Source organism: Microtus pennsylvanicus, chromosome 22 (assembly GCF_037038515.1).
Source record: "Microtus pennsylvanicus isolate mMicPen1 chromosome 22, mMicPen1.hap1, whole genome shotgun sequence".
Lineage (NCBI taxonomy): Eukaryota > Metazoa > Chordata > Mammalia > Rodentia > Cricetidae > Microtus > Microtus pennsylvanicus.
In genome coordinates, this window is record NC_134600.1 from 22,744,827 (window position 1) to 22,757,290 (window position 12,464).

Sequence of the window (12,464 nt, forward strand, 5' to 3'; positions counted from 1 at the left end):
CACAGTCCCTTAGAAGATCTCCAGTCTTTTTATTCGAAGATCTGCCCTTCCTTAAAAGCTTCCTTATTGTAAATGCATCCCTTCCTCTAGGAAATATAGAAACAAATATCCACCGTCTGTAAATTTAGAATTCAGAGAGAACTGATCTTGAAAAAGCTGATAAATTTTAACACTCATAAAATTTTAGGCATCCATTTCTTAGGAACCACTCAGCCAATAAGCTCTGTGAAAATTATTTTGTTCCTTCATCCTGTTTAATCATCAACCCGTGATACTTTTCTGATTATCAGGGAAATGATGAGATCTTTCCCTCCTCTGCGGTTTATGCCTGAATTTCAAATTTTTTCCTTGTTTAGAATCATGTCTACCATTTTAAGCAGATTGTAGATATATGTAGTAGGAGTTATACTCAATATTTAATCAACGTTTTAAATGTTGGATTTAATGACTGCTCATCTATCAGGAAGACCTTCACTCACAGTTTGCATTATAAAATAATAATATGGTAAAATAATATGGACTGTATTTCTTAATTGTGCTGTATAGAAAACAACCTTTTGGGACAGATAGGCTTTTTAAATTGAGGGAAATTTCTAAGTCAGGCACATAGAAAAATAAGCTAGGTGGATAATTTTGTCTTTAATAGATCTTAAAACGAAAAAATTTTTATTTTAAAGAAATGAGGGTAGTTCCAAAGCAGTTTTCAACTTAAACAGTGCTTCCTGTCATTATCAAAGCTCTGGCTGAGTTAAAGTTCTGGATAATTTGACATTGGAGATTGGAAGAAGTCGCTCTAGTGGAAGTGTAACTGAGTTCAGAGTAGATGCTACGGTTAACTAGTGTGTTTGATGCCACCTCCCCATTTTCCTGTCATGGTGATAGAAAAGTATTGTAGCAGCTAGATGTGTCAGATGCTCTGGAACTGGAGTTACAAACAATTGTGAGCTGCCTCGTGGGTGCTGGGAATCAAACCACAGTCCTCTGGAACAACAGCCAGGTCTCAGAGCCATCTCTACAGCTCAAGCTTGTGTCTTTCCAGGCTGATGGAGTTCTTTCATCTTAGTTCAAAATGAAAATCTATTTCACCTTTCATTTATAATGTTATATAAAATACTAAAATACACATTTTTAAACATTTGTCAAACTTTTTTTTTTTTTTTGGTTTTTTTGAGACAGGGTTTCTCTGTGGTTTTGGAGCCTGTCCTGAAGCTCTTGTAGACCAGGCTGGTCTCGAACTCACAGAGATCCGCCTGCCTCTGCCTTCCGAGAGCTGGGATTAAAGGCGTGCGCCACCACCTAAGTCAGTCCTTTCACTGCCTAGTTTTATGTCAGCTTGACCCAGGCTAGAGTCATCAAAGAGGAGGGAGCCTCAATTGAGAACAGTGCCTCTCTAAGATCCAGCTATAGGCAGTCCTGTAGGGCTTTTCCTTAATTTGCTGATTGATGGGGGAGAGCTCAGCCTATTGGGCATGGCTCCACCCCTGGGCAGGTGGTCCTGAGTTCTATAAGAAATCGGACTGAGCAAGCCATGAGTAAGCCAATAGCAGCTCCCACCATGGCCTCTCTGCATCAGCTCCTGCCTCCAGGATCCTGCCTTGTGTGAATCCTGTCCAGACTCCCTTCTGTGATGAACAGAGATTAGTGTAAACCAAATAAATTCTTTCCTCCCCAACTTTCTTTTTGGTCATGGCGTTTCACTGCATCAATAGAAACACCAACTAAGGCAGTAGTTAAAAGGCACTTCTCGTACAAAAAAAGTAATATATTTCCTGTCTTGTGGATAAAATTACAAAGGTGATTTAAGAAGATGGTAGAGATGGCTCAGCGGTTAAGAGCACTGCCTGCTCTTCTAAAGCTCCTGAGTTCAATTCCTGCAACCACGTGGTGGCTCACAACCATCTGTAATGAGATCCAGTGCCTTCTAGAAGAGACCTGGTCAGTCGTCCTCATCAACTTAGACCATGAAACCCAATATGGACAAGTTCAACAGAACTGCCATATACGGGCTGCTCGTGCATGCTTCAGCATGGCCAGGGCATAAATTTCATATTTTCAACTTCATATAATAAGTTAAGCAGGTTAGAGACAAATGATGATTTCATAATTAAAGTACTTTAATAACATGAAATAATATTTTCTATAGGTCAAATATTATTTCACACCGGTATTATTTCAAATTAGAACAGTACCACATTTCTTAAGTGTGGTCAAGGAATCAAGAGTTCATATTTTATATGTAACTAATATCCACTCCCAGCTTAAAATTCTTACCTCAACTGTACTACTTCATCTGCCAGCACTTACTATGGAATATAGTCTGTATAATGAAGCTTGTAAATTAAGACACAGTAAACAGTGGTTAGACATTTTAGATAAACGACTTAACAAAAGAAGCAATCTACTTTCTTTAGAGAAGAATGTCATAACTACTGGTACCTATATTCTGGATGAATGCATGCTCTGTACAGTGGCTGTCCTTGGAGACTCTTGAGGTACCTTAGTATGGTTTGCTAAATGGCCCCATAAGACCTGTGCTTAGAGTTCTTTGTTTTTGCCACCTGCTATTTCTTCCTATTGATTTTGCTGTTGTTTCTTTAAGGTGTGCATCCAGAATCCCTTTTCTGTACACGTTACATCTTGACTTGCTGACTATCGTTGTTGTGAACCAGGAAAGGGGATACCTAAATCTGAGACCAGAGGCACAAGTTAGCTGAGAGAACTTTAGCAGTCTTAGCATTTTAGATATTCGTCAATCAATGGAAAGTGTTTTGCTCTTGAACTTTGTAAGTGTTCAAATGTAGGTATATGGACTTTTCCTGAATATATTGACAGCAATATCCTTTAATCACAATAACCTATTCTTTGTTATTATTTGCTTGAGTTATGCACTGATTACTTCAGTTTTCATTGAGAGTTAAGATAAGCAATCACAGAGGCTCTTCTTGGTGCTCTTATCAGGATCAATGTGTATCGTAAGTGTAGCTTAATTTGTGAAGACTTCTGTGAGAGAAGGACCGGTTTTATTTCTATGTCAACAGTTGCCTAATTCTAGGCAGTTGGCCCATTGGCATTTATTGGGCACAGGAAATGTAACTTACAACTTTATCTTTGTCTTAGATAGCTGATAGTGTTGACTTTGTGACCAATTTCTAAAAATATATGTGAACATTGTGATAATTCATTCAGCTCCACTATACCTCTACATTTCAAATATAATTTAATGTATGTCTCTGCATGTGTGTACACACAAGGTCAGTCTCAGGTGTCATTCCTCAAATACTCTCTACCCTTATTTTGTGAAATAGGGTCACCAAGTAAGCTAAACTGGGGGGCTAGTGAGCCTCAGGGATCTTTCTGCCTCTGCCTCCCTAGCCCTAGGATTACAAGCACACTGTGTCATGCCTGGGATTTTTGATTGCTTGTTTGTTTGTTTTTAACATGATTCTGCAGGTTGAACTAGCATGCTCTTGCTTACAAGTCACATACTATACTGACTGAGCTAGCTCCTCAGCCACTGAAAATTGTGTTGACTTAAAATATGCATGTTCAAAAGTTTGCATAGCGTAAACATACTACTCAGTGCATTTTTGTTCCTCCTATTTGTTGACTTTTTTAACTCTACAATGTGAAGAGAATTCCTTAATTATAAAGCCGTCTGTAAATTTCCTTCATGCTTAATTCTGACCAGTTTGTTAAGTCTGCTTCCTCCCAAGTGATCAAATACTCTCATTTTCTTCTAAACCTCTGTTTTTTTGCTTTAGGCATTTATATCAACAATCCATTTGTATATCCTTTGTATTTGTGGTGTTAAATGTGGGGCCCAGGATTAAATATTGTCCTTAAAAAATCATTTGACCTAGTACCACTTATTGAAAAGATCATACTGTGTCTAATACCTTCAAATGTTACTTTTGCCTTACATTAGGTCATAGGACCTTTCTGCTTCTGTTTCTGGGCTCCGTCTCCCATTTCACTAATCTATTTGTTTCTCTTTGAAGTTATATCATACTCTCTTAATAACTACTGCTTTATAACACATCTTGCCATTCGATAATCAAATTTCTAGCTCTGTGTTTGAAGATCACCCTACTCTTAGCCCTTTGTCAGCTAAATTGTGTAATCTACTGATCAGTTTCCATGAAAAACAATCTGGGTGTTTAAAACTTCACAGTTTTTAATATATATATATATATATATATATATATATATATATATATATATATATATATATACACACATTTTAGTCATTTCATGTGCTTCCATTACCCTGTCATATCCCTCTCATGCTCCCCACAGAACCTTCTACCCAAGAAATCCCCCTTGCGTTTATGTCATTTGTTTGATTGCTTTTTTTGTTATGACTCATTAATTTATTTTTTTCTGGTTTGTCGAGACAGGGTTTCTCTGTAGCTTTGGTGCCTGTCCTTGGAACTAGCTCTTGTAGACCAGGCTGGCCTCGAACTCACAGAGATCCTCCTGCCTCTGCTTCCCGAGTGCTGGGATTAAAGGTGTGCACCACCACAGCCTGCAGTGACCCATTGAATTTAGTTAAGATTGCTTTTATAAATGTGGATGGGCTGTAGTTTATTAGAATATGGACATATTAACTATGGATGGACCACTGAGGAGAATGATACCCCCTCTCCCAGCAGCCATGAACTACCAATAGGAATCTGGGATTTTTCTTATGCTTGCACTTATTCGATAAATCAGTTTTTTGGTAAACTTTTATATCCATAATATTAAGACATATATATTCAATAAACACAGTAAATGCTTTTCTATATTTAAATATTGTGTTTCTCAGAAATAGATATGACGTTAGGATATATCGGCACGATAAATCTCTTGTCAAATTTATTCTTGTATACTGGATATATTTTTATATTAATATAACCAAAACCTTTTGCTGGTATGAAGACACACAATTGTTCTTTAAACATAACAGACTTGAATCCATGGTCTCCACCAGATTTACTTATTAATTCTAGCGGCTTTTCTGCAGTTTAAAAAGACTGGCACTTGTCAGTTCCTCACTTTCAATCGTTCTCCGCTTTCCTGATCTCCTTCCTCGCCGCACTGGCTAGGATGCCTCACAGTCGTAAAGAACAGTGGAGATTTCATGGCTTCAGTGGGCGTTTGCAGCAGATTTTCCTTCTCTACTATTTCTAGAATCCTAGGATTTTAAAGTAGGTACCGAATACTATGTTGTTGTCAAATGCTCTTTCTTCCCCCTGACAAGATTAAACACGATGCCCACTCCTTTTTCCTGTTCATGTAATAAATTCTGTTGTTTGACTTTTACATGTCAGATTGCTTTGGAATAAAGCACCAGTGGGTAGATTATATATTTGAAATTTCTGTGCATTTAGTTGAGGTAATATTTGGGTTTTTACATATTTACTCATGGGAGAGATTGGTCTATACTTATCCTTTCTCGTTATATGGTCATCTAGTTTTAATAAGATTACCTTGTCTTTTTTCCCCCTGTTCTACATAGTTTTTGTAAGGGTGATATTCTTTAATATACAGGACAATTCACCAGGTTGCAATCTAGACCACAAATTTCTTTGTGGAGATAAAAAAAAATTCTGTGGGAAAATTAGTAACAGATTTACTTTATTTGATAGGTAGTAACAACTCAGATATCTGGTTTCTTTTCATCATTTCTTGCAATTTTGGGGGGGTGCGAAATAAGTTTCTGTATCATCACATGTATTCAGGTTTCTCTTAGTGTCTTCTTATTTTTTCTGTTTGAGACAGGAGGTTGATATATATGTATCCTAGGCACCTTAGACTCGGAATCTGCCTGCCTCAGGATCTCCCGAGTGCTAGAGTGCTAATGCCTTGCTATTGTTTAAACGTGTGTAGAGCTTTTCTAGTTTCAATCCTGAAATGGTATCTTCCTCGCTGTTTCCCTGGCTCAGGCTTTATAGATGGTATTGATCTTTTTTCACAGAATCATCTTCAGATTTCGTTTATTTTCTCTGTCCTATCATGGATTTTTTTTTAAAAAAAAATAGTTCTTTAATTTTTCAGGGAAAGTTATTCTAGTTACCTTTCACCAACTGTTTAAAACTTAATTCTGTACTGAAAATACTATATTCTGAAGGACTTCAAGCATTTGGAATTTCATTGGTGGCTGCGTTATGACCTAACATACGGCTGGTTTCCATGAGTGATTTCTGTGTATTTGCACGTTCTGTTGATTGTTTTGTACACGGCATCTATGTCTAGTATGTTGTGCCATTGTTAACTTGCCTATCCTTACTAGTTTTCGTGTACTTAGTAATATGGGAGAGGTACCTGAGTTTATATCTGTCTATTTTTCCATGTTACACACACACACACACACACTATATATATATATATATATATATATATATATATATATACATATATATGTATGTATGTATATGCTGTATTACTATATATATTTTCTGTATTACTGAATGTGTATTTAGAACTGAAAATTTAAAAAATGATTTGTTTATTTTTATGTGCATTAATATTTAGCCTGCATGTATGTCTGTGTGAGTGTGCATATCCTCTGGGACTGGAGTTACAGACAGTTGTGAGCCGCCATGTGGATACTGGAATTGAACCTGGGTCCCCTGGAAGAGCAGTCAGTGCTCTTAACCGCTGAGCCGTCTCTCTAGCCCTAGAATAGTGAGTATACTGTGTTTATAATTCTAATCTTTTCCTTGTTACTTGATGCATTTGTCATCAAGATATATCCCTTTATCTCTCTAACAAAACTATTTCCTTCAAGGTTACTTTGTCAATTGCTAAAGTTGTCATAGCTGTAGTTATGATTTGTATATCTTTGTCTGTACTTTTACTTGCTCTGGTATTATATTTAAAAAGTTTTCTTGCAGGATGAGAAAGTTTTGTTTTTGTGTGTGGTGTGGGGCGTCAGGAAGCTATGTGAGTGCTCCCAGTCTGAACAGACTTCCAAGCTTAATGAACAGCATACAATGGAATTCCGCATTTTATCTAGTCTGGTAGATTTTTATGTAGGGTTCTTAGCTTACTGACATCTAATGTTATCATTATATTTGAATTTTTAAACTTTTTTATACTTTATCTTTCATATTAGTAAAGGACTTTTAGAGTTCCATTTGTCTACTGTTGTAGTTTCTGTCAGCATGTTAGTTACATGTTATTTTGCCTTTCCTATGCATATATTTAATTTACATTCCTTTGGAATGAATATTAAAACAGCTTAAAATTTTAATGCATTTTATAAACCCCACAAGACATGTCTGTCTAGCATCAGATGAAAACACATGTACTTAGTTTTAGGGTACGGTAACAGACTAGATGCCCCCCCCCAATGAACTCCTTAAATGAGAAGAGTCAGAGAGGTAAAGGGAAGCTAGATCCTGAAGGGAGAAAGAAAGGATGAGACAGAACAATGGTGTCCATCACTCCAACTTGACCTGGGGAGGAGGACAAAGTAGAGGACCTCTGGGGAAAATGGACAGCGCCATTTCTACCTCAGGATAAGCCCAGTTCTCAAAAGCCTTAAATCTGGGGTATGTGTCTAGGGAGGGCTGGGGTTGGTGTGTGACCCCTGTGGAGCCAGCGTTAGAAAAGAGGTGGGCATCGATTGTCGTCTATCTCAGAGTGTTACATCAGACACCGTCTCGCGAGAAGGCCTCTGATTTGAGAGTGCCCTTTGCTGGGACCTGAGAGGAGTGAGCAGTCAGGTCAGCAGTCTGACACCCAGCCACAGAGTTCGGTTGAGAGACTGCTGTGAGAGGCCAGTCTTGGAAAAGGGAAGGTTTGGACAGGGATCATCTCTCCATAGCAACTCCACCCCTTCTCACCAGTTTTAGTACCGGAAGATTCGGACTAAAGAGCAAGGTCAGTGGCTCCATCCAAAGATTAGCACAAGCTACTACAGATTACTGTGGAAACCGAGAGCGCCACACCTGCACCTAGTAATTGCTTTCCTCCAAAGCGGTCTCCCTGTTACTTGTTTGCTTTGAGGAAGGACTGTGAGCTCTAGCCCTTGTCCAGGGGGTTGCCCAGTATCCCATTTCCTCCCAGATGCAGCTGGACACTGAAAGAACTGATACTGTCTGAGGATTTCTGTTGCTGTGAAGAGTCACCATGACCACAGCATGATGCCACACAGGCCGACGTGGTGCTGGAGAGGTAGCTGAGAATTCTACATCCAGACTGGCAGGCAGCAGGAAGAGACAATGAACCAGGCCAGGCTTGACCTTCTGAAACCTCATAATTGACCCACCAGTGACACACTTTCTCCAACAAGGCCACACCTCCTAATAGTGTTTCTTCCTGATGAGCAAGCATTCAGTTCTATGAGCCTATGGGGACCATTCCTATTCAAACCACCACATTTCAATCCCTGGCCCCAATGGCCTTGTAGCCCATAATGGAAAAACTGCATTCAGTCCAACTTCAGAAGTCCCTGTAGTGTATAACAGTCTCAACACTGTTTAAAAGTACAAAGTTTGTTTTGTTTTATTTTTGTTTTTTGAGACAGGGTTTCTCTGTAGCTTAGGAGCCTATCCTGGAACTAGCTCTTGTAGACCAGGCTGGCCTCGAACTCACAGAGATCCACCTGCCTCTTCCTCCCGAGTGCTGGGATTAAAGGCGTATGCCACTATCGCCCCGCTAAAAAAAAAGTACAAAGTTTAAAGTTTCTTCTGAGAGTCCTGCAGTCTCTTAATTCTAAACCCCTGTAAAATTAAAATGAAAAAGCATATAACATATGTTGGCATGGGAGATATACATTACCATTCTAAAATGTAGAGAAGGGAGCATAATAGCAAGCAAATACTGAATAAAAGCAAGACCAGTTGGGCAAATTCCAAACTCTGCATTTCCATGTCTGACATCAAAATGCTCTCTCTCTACATCTGCAACTCTGTTCAGTTTGTTGACCACAACACACTTCTCTCTCTTGGGCTAGTTCTGCTCCCTGTTAGCAGCTCTCCTTGGCAGGTATCCTATGGCTGGCATCTCCAACATCTTGGGGTCGCCAAGGCAATCCAGATTCATCTTCATTGTTTCACACAATGGTTTCTCTGAGCCTCCATGCAGGAACATCCTTGACACAAGCCTGGCCTCAGCAATTTTCCTTAGCCTTGGAGGGAGATTCCATATCTTTTTCTTGTATCCTGGACTCTAAAGCCAGAACCATGTGACTGGACTTCCCAAGTTCTGCTGCTTGCTGGGGCTGGAGCATGGCCCCTTCATTCAAATACATTTTCACAAGTTTTCTGTTTTAGATGTTTTTTTTTTTAAATTTATTTACTTTATTTTGCTGCCTAATCTTGGCTGTCCTAAAACTTGCTCTGAAGACTAGGGTAGCCTTGAAATCAGATCTCCACCTGCCTCTGCTTCTTCACGAGTGCTGGGATTAAATGTGTGAGCCACCCCAACTAGTCCTAAACTTTCTTTAATTTCTTTTTACAAGTAGGAAGCTTATTTGGGAGGGGTCTGGCCCTGAGGTCACCACTCCTTTTATTCCTTCTAGTATCAGGCTTTTCTTTAGACATTTTATCTCTTCAAGCACCGGACTTATCTCTTCTTCCGGTGCTCTTTTTCTCTTTCTCCTGTACATTTTGTATTTTTCCTTGCTCAGCATGCTCCTGATCATTATAGGTGTTCATAAGAGTAGCCATTAATAGTCACATGACAGAGTCAATACTAAGCTCTCTTGATACCTCCTCTCCCAAAACTCTTCAATTTGGCCTCAGACAGATTTTTTTTTGATAAGAGCAAAAAGCAAACATATTCTTCACCAAAATATCATAAGAACGATCTCTGGGCCACTTATTAATATTCTTCCCCTCTGAAACCTTTGCGCTGGGCTGTCATAATCTGCATTGCTCAAAACACCACTGTCTTCCTTGCTTCGACTAGTATGTCCCATTAAACCCTGCTTAAAGCATTCAGCTGCTTTCCTAATCCAAAGTCCCATAGTCCACATTTGACCAACAAGGAACATAGTCTGGCCTGTCGTAGAAACACCCCACTCCTGGTACCAACTTCTGTCTTAGTGTCCCCTTGCTTGAAGAGACTTTATGACCCTGACAGCTCTTATAAAGGAAAAGATTTAATTGGAGCTGGCTTACAAGTTCGGAGGTTTAGTCCATTATCTTCATGGTGGGAAGCATGGTGGCCTGCAAGCAAACATGGTGCTGGAGCTGAGAGTTCTACATCTGGCAGGTGGCAAGAAGAGAGAGACTACTGGGCTGGCTTGAGCTTTTGAAACCTCACAGCCCACCCATGGTAACACACTTCCTTCAACAAGGCCACACCTCCTAATAGTGCCACTCCCTGGTGATCTAGCAATCAAAACGGTGAACCTACTGGGGTCATTCCTATTCAGACCACCACAGGACCACAGAGAGGTAATGTGGTAGATTCCAATTTTAGCCCCCCACATTTCATCTGGTGAATTCCAATATTAGACACAGAAGTGTCTCTAAAATGTTAAACTTTTTGGTATTTTTACTGTACTTTTACTTTTTATTTTAAAAAAAAAGGATTTATTTTTATTTAATGTTTCTGAGAGAAGCAGGCAGAGAGAGACAGAGGGAGAGGAAGAGAGAGAGAGAGTTAGAATGAATGGGTGTGCCTGCTATGAAGGCCAGAGAACTCAGAGAGAGAGAGAGAGAAAGAGAGAGAGAGAAAGAGAGAGAGAGAGAATATGAAAATGAGAATGACAATGAATGGGTGTGCCTGCTGTGAAGGCCAGAGGGGAAATCCCAGAGTCTTTTCTCTCCTGCCATCTTGGTTCCGTGGCAGGATCTCTAGTTTCTGGCTAATTCTCCTGTCTCGGGCCTGCCATTGTAGCATAGGAGTACCGGGGCTGGGATTACAGAGGTGAACCATCAAGTCAGGCTGTTTTGCATAGATGCATTTCATTGGATGCTGGGGATCCAACTTAGATGTTAGGGTTGAGCTGTCTTGCTGGTGCCTTTCACTATTTTTAAAAAATATTTTAACGGGAGCTGGAAGATGGCTCAGTGCTTAAGGGGATTTACTGTTCTTGCAGAGGATCTCGGTCCAGTTCCCAGCAGCCACAGAGCAGCTCACAGCTGTCTGTAACTCCAGTTCTAGGAATCTGACACCCACTTCTGGCCTCCGTGGGCATATATACATATATATGCATGCAGGCAAAACGCTCATATCCATAAAATAAAAAAATCTTTAAAAAGGTTTTATGTTTAATATTCTTAACTTATGTACTTTTCCTTTATTTTTTGATTTCTTGGTCCTTTCCTTGTCCTCAACATTCTTTTCCTTTTCTTTTTTCTTTTGTCTAGTGCTGTTTTATATATTTCCATTTTCCTATCTCTTCCTTGGTTTTGTTTTTTATTATTAACACTTGTACATTTATTAACTTTTAACTTTATGGTGTACATTATCTTTCTACTTTTCTGTGGTTATTGGTATCATAGTAGCTGTAATAAATTAAAAAATTGTGAGTGATACATATGCGTAGTTTATGCTCACATGTGCCAGGTCCGTGTGGAGAGAGAAAATGGCAAGTGTTCTGCTCTGTGGTCCTCCACTTCATGCGCTTGGGATAGGGTGTTCTACGGAGCCTGGAATTAGACTGCCACCAGCAAGCCCCAGAATCCTGTCCTGTCCTCATAGGCCCAGCTTTAATGTGGGTGTTGGTATCCAAGATCAGGCTCTCTCATACTTGAGCTGTAAGTGATTTGACCTATTTAGCCATTTCTCCAGTAACCTAACCAGATTTTTATTTGTTTGTTTTTTGTTTTTGTTTTTTGAGACAGGGTTTCTCTGTAGCTTCGGAGCCTGTCCTGGAACTAGCTCTTGTAGACCAGGCTAGCGTCGAACTCTTAGAGATCCGCCTACCTCTGCCTCCCAAGTGCTGGGATTAAAGGCGTGTGCCACCACCACCCGGCCTAAGCAGTTCCTCTTAATAATATATCCTTTTTTTAATTTTTGAAATTATAATCACATCATTTCCCCCCTCCCTTTTCTTTCTTCAACTTCTCTGTGGACTATCCTTGCTCTCTCTGGAATTCATGGTCTCTTTTTCTTTAGTTGTTGTGTTACACACACACACACACACACACACACCCCTAAATGCATAACTACAACCTGCTCGGTCCATACTTCTATATGGTCTCTGGACTGGTCACGTGGTATATGTTTTCTTGTATTCCAATTCTGAGTTTGCTTTGGAGGTGTACTATGGTAATTTGTTTTTTTCCACTTTGAGTGGTACTAAGAATTGAGGTCTCGAAAGAAGAATGTTCATTAAGCGGAGCCCCAGAAGAGGAACCTATCCAAATAGAGACATAGAAACAGAAGAAATATAAAAACAGAAAGCGCTGACTATCCCAGTATGTCATAACACTTCAGTAATTGAATCCAAATAGATAGGAATGAAAAACTGACAAAAAACTCAAAAGCCTGATTTAAAATAATCAATTAACTCAAAGTCA

At 39.5% G+C, this 12,464-nt stretch overlaps 2 protein-coding genes across 3 annotated transcripts in view; one reads left to right on the forward strand and one right to left on the reverse strand.

Moving 5' to 3' along the window:
* Positions 1-12,464, reverse strand: part of Abcb1 (ATP binding cassette subfamily B member 1) — a 151,828-nt gene that overhangs the window by 94,591 nt on the left and 44,773 nt on the right. The window lies entirely within an intron of this gene.
* Rundc3b (RUN domain containing 3B) overlaps positions 1-12,464 on the forward strand; it is a 138,815-nt gene that overhangs the window by 770 nt on the left and 125,581 nt on the right. The gene's annotated exons all lie outside the window — the stretch shown is intronic.